Source organism: Plecotus auritus (assembly GCF_963455305.1).
Source record: "Plecotus auritus genome assembly, chromosome: 8".
NCBI lineage: Eukaryota > Metazoa > Chordata > Mammalia > Chiroptera > Vespertilionidae > Plecotus > Plecotus auritus.
The window spans coordinates 127,282,981-127,289,751 of NC_137782.1; the positions used below are offsets into that span (position 1 = coordinate 127,282,981).

General features: G+C 44.4%; 1 pseudogene across 1 annotated transcript in view; it reads left to right on the forward strand.

The window, feature by feature from the left end:
* Positions 1-6,207, forward strand: part of LOC308256674 (neurofilament light polypeptide-like) — a 43,254-nt pseudogene extending 37,047 nt beyond the window's left edge. Inside the window, exon 2 of the transcript in view lies at positions 5,046-6,207. The product of the transcript in view is annotated as a neurofilament light polypeptide-like (transcript). The remainder of the gene's footprint in view (positions 1-5,045) is intronic.
* Positions 6,208-6,771: the final 564 nt, after the last annotated feature.

The window sequence follows — 6,771 nt, forward strand, 5'->3', positions numbered from 1 at the left end:
GAAATTTCACTCTTGCATATTATACTCCTGTTTTATATTCCTAGTGTACATTTATCTGCCATTCTTAATTAGCTATCAGAAGACTATATTTTTATTGAATGTTTTAAATAACTAAGTCTTCTATTAAATATATATAAATATTTATTTTTGTCTTTTTATTATTTTGTAGTTATAGCTAGCTTAAATCAATTTATTTTTCCTATAATTTTTAAGGTTACAATATTTTATTACCATTTTTATAACTTCTTTAATAAAATGCCTGTTTTTTTAATTTTCATTTTATCTTATTCTATCTAATAAAGAGGGAATATGCTAATTGACCCTCACGCCATTGCAAAGATGGTGGTACCTACAGCTAATAAGGAGGGAAAATGCTAATTGACTGCCATGCCCTCAAAGATGGCAGTGCCCTAGCCACAAGATAGTGGTGCCCAGTCCCCTTAGCCCCACTGGGGTGGGCCTGGCTGCTCCGCACACCTGCCTCCAGAGTCCCCCAGTCATCTCAGCCCCCCAGCCGCCCAGGGCCAGCCCAAGGTGCAGGCAAGCCTTGGGTGGTGGCTGCCCAGCCAACGCCCTAGGTGCAGACAAGCTTCAGATAGTGGCTTCCCAGCCGCCCAGGGCCGCTCGAGGCTCAAGTAACCAGGGCTGGCCAAGGCTTGTGCTGCCAGCAGTGGCAGCAGCAGAGGTGTGATGAGGGCGTCGCCTTCCCCTGATCGCCAGGTCACCTCCTGCCCCTGACGGCTCCCAGACTATGAGAGGGAGAGGGGGCAGGTCGGGCTGAGGGACCCCCCCCCCCCCCGCTTCCAGTGCATGAATTTTCATGCACCAGGCCTCTAGTCTATATATAAAAGCTTAAGCAACCATTCGACAGGTAGCTATGATGCACACTAACCACCAGGGGGCAGATGCTCAATGCACAGGCATAGAAACATGGAACAGACTGATGAATCTCAGAGGAGAGGGGAGAGGGAAGAGGGCAGGAAGAGGATAACCTAAGATCATATATGCATACTAGAGGCCTGGTGCAGGGATCGGGCCTGCAGGGATTGGGCCGAAACCGGCAGTCCGACATTCCCTGAGGGGTCCTGGATTGCAAGATGATGCAGGCCAGGCCGAGGGACCCCACTAGTGCACGAATCCATGCACTGGGCCTCTAGTTTAATAATAAAAGCATATAAGAGTACATGTGTTATTTGAGTCCTTTATTTCTAAATAGTCTGTAAATAAAGTTTGATTTTTCCCTTTGACCAGAGAGGTGTTTATGAAATTTTTTGTTTTTATTTTAAATTTCAAAGGCGTTAAAATTCTTTAGTTGACACTTCATTAATTACTTGTAATTTTACTTATGTTATGATCAGAAAATGTGGATTTTCTAATTTATAATCTGGAAATATTTTAAGACTTTCTTTGTGATCACAATATTTATAGAATCTTTATTCATAATTGCTCCAAAGGTCCATCAACTGGTAAATGGATGAATATACTAGTACAAAACCACTTCTCAGCACACACACACACACACACACACACACAAACTGTGATACATCATCAACGTGGACGAATCTCAAAAACATCATGCTAAGTGAAAGAAGACAGACACAAGGCTATCTAGTGTACACTTCCCTTCACATGCTGTTCTAGAAAATAAGAACTACAGGGACAGAGTAAAATCAGTGTTCAGCAGACCCTGGGAGTATGGGAAGGGATTAACTATTCAGGGACATGAAGAAACTTTTTAAGAAAATGGACATCTCTATTTCTTGATGATGGTGGTGTTGACATGATATTCATTTGCTGATTCATAGAACTATACATTTTTTAAAAGATAAGTTTCATTGTATATAAATTATACCTCAATAAATATGATATAATAATTGTGAGGAAAAGAGGGATTCTAAATATTATCTGAATAATTTTAATTTTAGCCAAGTATTTATTCTCTTTTTTGACCATCCAAACAGGAAACAGCTGACATGTCAGACTCCATAAATAAGCCACTTCCAGTCCTGGCTGAATAAGAATGTTGCCATTTTAACCCCTGGAAATCATTATAAATAAGAAAACCACATTATGTAGGTAGAAAGCTGCAGAGCAGGGTTAAGGAAGTGTGGTGAATGAGGTCAGAGAAGGCATTTCCCTTGAAAGAGGAGCATTCATGGTGAAGTTCCCTGAAGAGGTTAGCTGAAGAATCCCCACAAATATGCCCCACAAAACTAAAAAACCTTGAGGGCACTATGCTAAGTGAAATAAATCAGACAGAGAAGAAAATTAAACTCATAGAAACAGATTGCTGTTACCAGAGGTGAGGGGCTAGAGTGGGGAAAATGAGTGAAGATGATCAAAAGATACAAACTTCCACTGATAAATAATTCATAGGGATGTATGTACAGCATGGTGACGATAGCTAACAATACTGTGTTGTATATTTGAAAGCTGCTAAAAGAGTAAACCTTATAAGTTTTCATCACAAGGAAAAACACTTTAACTGTGAGGTAATAGGTGTTAACTAAATTCAGTGTGGTAATCATTTCACAATATATACATATATCAAATTATTATGCTGAACACCTAAAACCAATACAATGTTATATAGCAATTATATTTCAATAAAACTGGGGGACAAGAAATCAAAACAAACAAACTAAGGAGCCTGCATTTGGGCACTGGATCTGATAAAGGAAAGCCATTTCCAGATTCCAACAACACTTGTCATGTGAAAATTTGCCTCTCAAATGAGTAAAACACAAAACAATATATAGGAGACAAAGATATATAGCCAAGTTGTAAAGGAATGCCTGAGAATTCTAAACTAATTCTGGAGAGTAGACATCTCTGGTAGCAGCAAAGACAATGATGATCAAGAAGGGATTCCGAGGGTGGTGCGTTCATTATGTAGATCCACTGCCCCGGCTGTCATTGTGAAATTCCAAAACTCATTAGGAGGATCAAGAGAATTTGACCTCATTTAGGCTAAATAGCCAAACATTTAGGTTGTAGAAATATGAATGTATTTAACTAGAGGTATGGCCCTAGCCCTCACTGGAAGTGTTATGTAATACATGGACTATACACAGCATTAGCCTTTCCAAAATTTGAACTATTCTGAAATTTAAAACACAACTTGGGTTTCAAATAAGGATTTGTGGGTCTATACTGGAAATGCTATATTTCTTAAGCTGGGTAGTTGGTACATAAGTGTTGTATTTTCTTCATGCATTTTAAATTATATAATAAATAGCTAAAACATTACACTATTTGCCCATTTACCTAAAGTTCCTTTTCTTTTCTCTCTCTCTCCTCTTTTTACCCTATGGATGTCCTAATGTAATAGCATCATTTGTTTTGTTTTATTTTTATTTTTATTTTTATTTCTATTTTTCTGATTCACATTCATTCACTTACTTTCTCTCTCTTTCTCTCCCTCCCTCCCTCTCCCTCCATCTCTCTCCAGGGTGTGAGGAAGTATTATTTCAGGGTAACCAAAGTTGGTACCAGACAAAGAGAGGAAATGTTTGAGTGGTGAAGCCCTGCTAGCCCTTGGTTTGACAAGTGTATTTCTGATGTCTCCAGGAGTTCCTCTAAAACAACCGTCATCAGTCAGGTCTGTCTTGTGGAAGGAACTGGAAAGGCCAAAGAGACAACACCTAGAAGAAAAGGTTAGGGAGAGTGGAAAAAGAAAGATTTATAGAACAAAGTAATCAAGAAGAGGTACAAGTGATGTGGTGAGTGGCAGGTCCAGAAACGAAAGTGCTAGATCAGGACCCAAGAGACCCGTCTGCCCACTTACTTTGTGGCCCTGTGGTTTGGGAAAGTTATTCCCTTGGGGATAGCCTTTCTTCATCTTTGTTGTTGTTGTTATTTTCATCACCATTTATCTCCTCTATGCTCCCCCATACCCTACCTTGGAGAAGGTAGAAGGAGAAATAACTAATAAGAATAAAAACAACCAAACTTTCCTCCAGGCCTGCCCCCAACCATCACCACCACCTCAAGTTCCCAAGGTGACAGGTTGGGTCAAGCTGAGAAGAATGTTTGAACGGGATGTGAACTGGACTTTTTATGCTCATAGTAGTGACTGAGATTTCTACTAGAGATTCTGTCCAGCGATGGAGAAGGAAAATTTATCAGAGAATATCTGAAGGCGAAGGTGGGAGAAAAATAAAACTGATTCCTGGTTATTTCTCCATTGACTTCAGCCCACCTACACTAATAAAAGAGAAAGATGCTAATTGACCGTACCTCCACTATGCCCAAAGCCAATCAGGAGTGATATGCAAATAAACCCAACAAAGATGGCGGGTAAATTTGCATATGCAGGTGGGGCTGTCAGTGCCTGATACCCCCGGGAGGAGTCCAGGCTGTGATCAGGACCAGGCAGTTCCAGCAGGCCCCGGGGTCCAAGCAGTGATGGGGACCGAGCAGGCCCAGCAGGCAGCACCTTACGCCCCCCACGGAGTCCAGTCAGTGATCAGACAGGGCAGGCAGCATGGACAGCGCCTGATGCTGCCCTGGGGTCCAGGCCGCGATTGGGACCAGGCAGGCCAGGCGGGCAGGGCCTGATGCCCACCCCCTGCAGAGTCCAGGCGGAGATGGGGACAGGCAGGCCCAGCGGGTAGCACCTGATGCCCCCCAAAGAGTCCAGGCTGTTATTGGGACCAGGCAGTTCCAGCAGACAGCGCCTGACACCCGCCCCCCAAGGCGGTGATCGGACCGGCAGGGGCATGGACAGCACCTGAAGTTGCCCTGGGGTCCAGGCTGCAATCGGGACTGGTCAATCTCAGCAGGCAGTGCCTGACAGCCAGCCAGGCAGCATGGACAGCACCTGACGTTGCCCTCGGGGTCCAGGCGGTGATTGGGACCGGTCAGTTCCAGCAGGCAGTGCCTGACGCTGCCTGTGGGGTCCAGGCGGCGATCTGGAGGGGGCAGGCGGGATCACTGTCTGCCCCAGGGCTGCCTGTGGACACCGGTGGAGCAGGCCCAGGTTGAACATTTTAATGAAAATGGGATGCCTGCACCCCGCCCCACCGCACCCCGTCCCTGGCAAGGAGAGGGAAATGGGCAGTTAGGAGGCACAGGGGCTCTGAAGTGGCTGGGAGCAACCTGCAGGCATGCTACCAGGAAGAGGTGCTGAACCATGAGGATGCAGAGGGCTGGCTGATGGAGGCACGCAAAGGTACAGATGAGGCGGCTCTCGCTGGCGCTGAGCTGGAAAAGTGCATCGACAGCCTGATGGATGAAATCGCCTTTCTGAAGAAGGTACATGAAGAGGAGATCACCGAGCTGCAGGCGCAGATCCAGTGTGCTCAGATCTCCGTGGAGATCTGACCTCTCCGCTATGCTCAAGGACATCCGCACCCAGTAAGAGAAGCTGGCTGCCAAGAACATGCAGAATGCTGAAGAATGGTGCAAGAGCCGCTTCACCTTGCTGCCAAGAACACTTCTGTGGTGCACGCTGCCAAGAAGGAGGTGTCCGAGAGCCACTGACTGCTCAAGGCCAAGACCCTGGAGATAGAAGCAAGCCGGGGCATGAACGAAGTGCTGGGAAAGCAGCTGCAAGAGCTGGAGGATAAGCAGAACGCAGACATTAGTGCTATGCAGGACACAATCAACAAATTAGAAAATGAGTTGAGAACTACAAAGAGTGAAATGGCATGATATTTAAAAGAATACCAGGACCTACTCAATGTGAAGATGGCTTTGGACATTGACATTGCAGCTTACAGAAAACTCTTGGAAGGTGAGGAGACCCGGCTCAGTTTCACCAGCGTGGGAAGCATAGCCAGTGGCTACTCCCAGAGATCCCAAGTCTTTGGTCGATCTGCCTACGGTGGTTTACAGACCAGCTCCTACATAATGTCCACTGACTCCTTCCCTTCTTAATACACCAGCCATGACCAGGAGGAACAGATTGTGGTGGAGGAGACCATTGAGGCTGCAAAAGCCGAGGAAGCTAAGGATGAACCCCCCTCTGAAGGAGAAGCTGAAGAGGAGGAGAAGGAGAAGGAAGAGGCTGAGGAAGAGGAAGGAGAGGAAGAGGAAGAGGAAGAGGAAGAGGAAGAGGAAGAGGAAGAAGGTGCCAAGGAAGAATTTGAGGATGCAAAGGAGGAAGAAGGAGGTGAAGGTGAAGGAGAAGATACCCAAGAAGCTGAGGACGAGAAGAAAGATGGAAGTGCTGGGGAGGAGCAAGCAACCAAGAAGAAAGATTGAGCCCCCCTTTCCTTAATTATTTCAGGAATAATCCTCCCAAAACCAGGTCAACCGTGTCACCAACCAAGCAGTTGAGTTCCCAATACTATATGAATTAAGAAGTCAATATATGTAACATTCTGAGGTGACTCAGGTTGGACATTAAATGTTGTGCTATGACTTTTCTCCTTATGCAGAGTATCTGTTTGCTTGCAGAGTGGCTTCCTGGCTTGCTGCCAGCCTGTGCAAGGTCCACGCTTATGAGTTCAGGATCTATGACAATGTGAATAATTCAGATGTTTACAATAAAAACACATGAATACACAAATTCACTAATGTTAATGTTAAACTTCATAGAAAAAATAGTCCTTTGAATCTTTGGTAGTTAGAAATTAAAGACCTCAAATCATGTGCAATAAACAGTAAATAAAGTTATACTGAATGACAAAAAAACAAACAAACACATTAGAGGCCAGAAAAGGTTCAAAGAACTGGGGAACCATTCCCAAATCAGTAAGGGAAGTCACAGGGTGTATATTATTGCTACAAATACAGTATTTCCTACTACTTACAACATATACAATG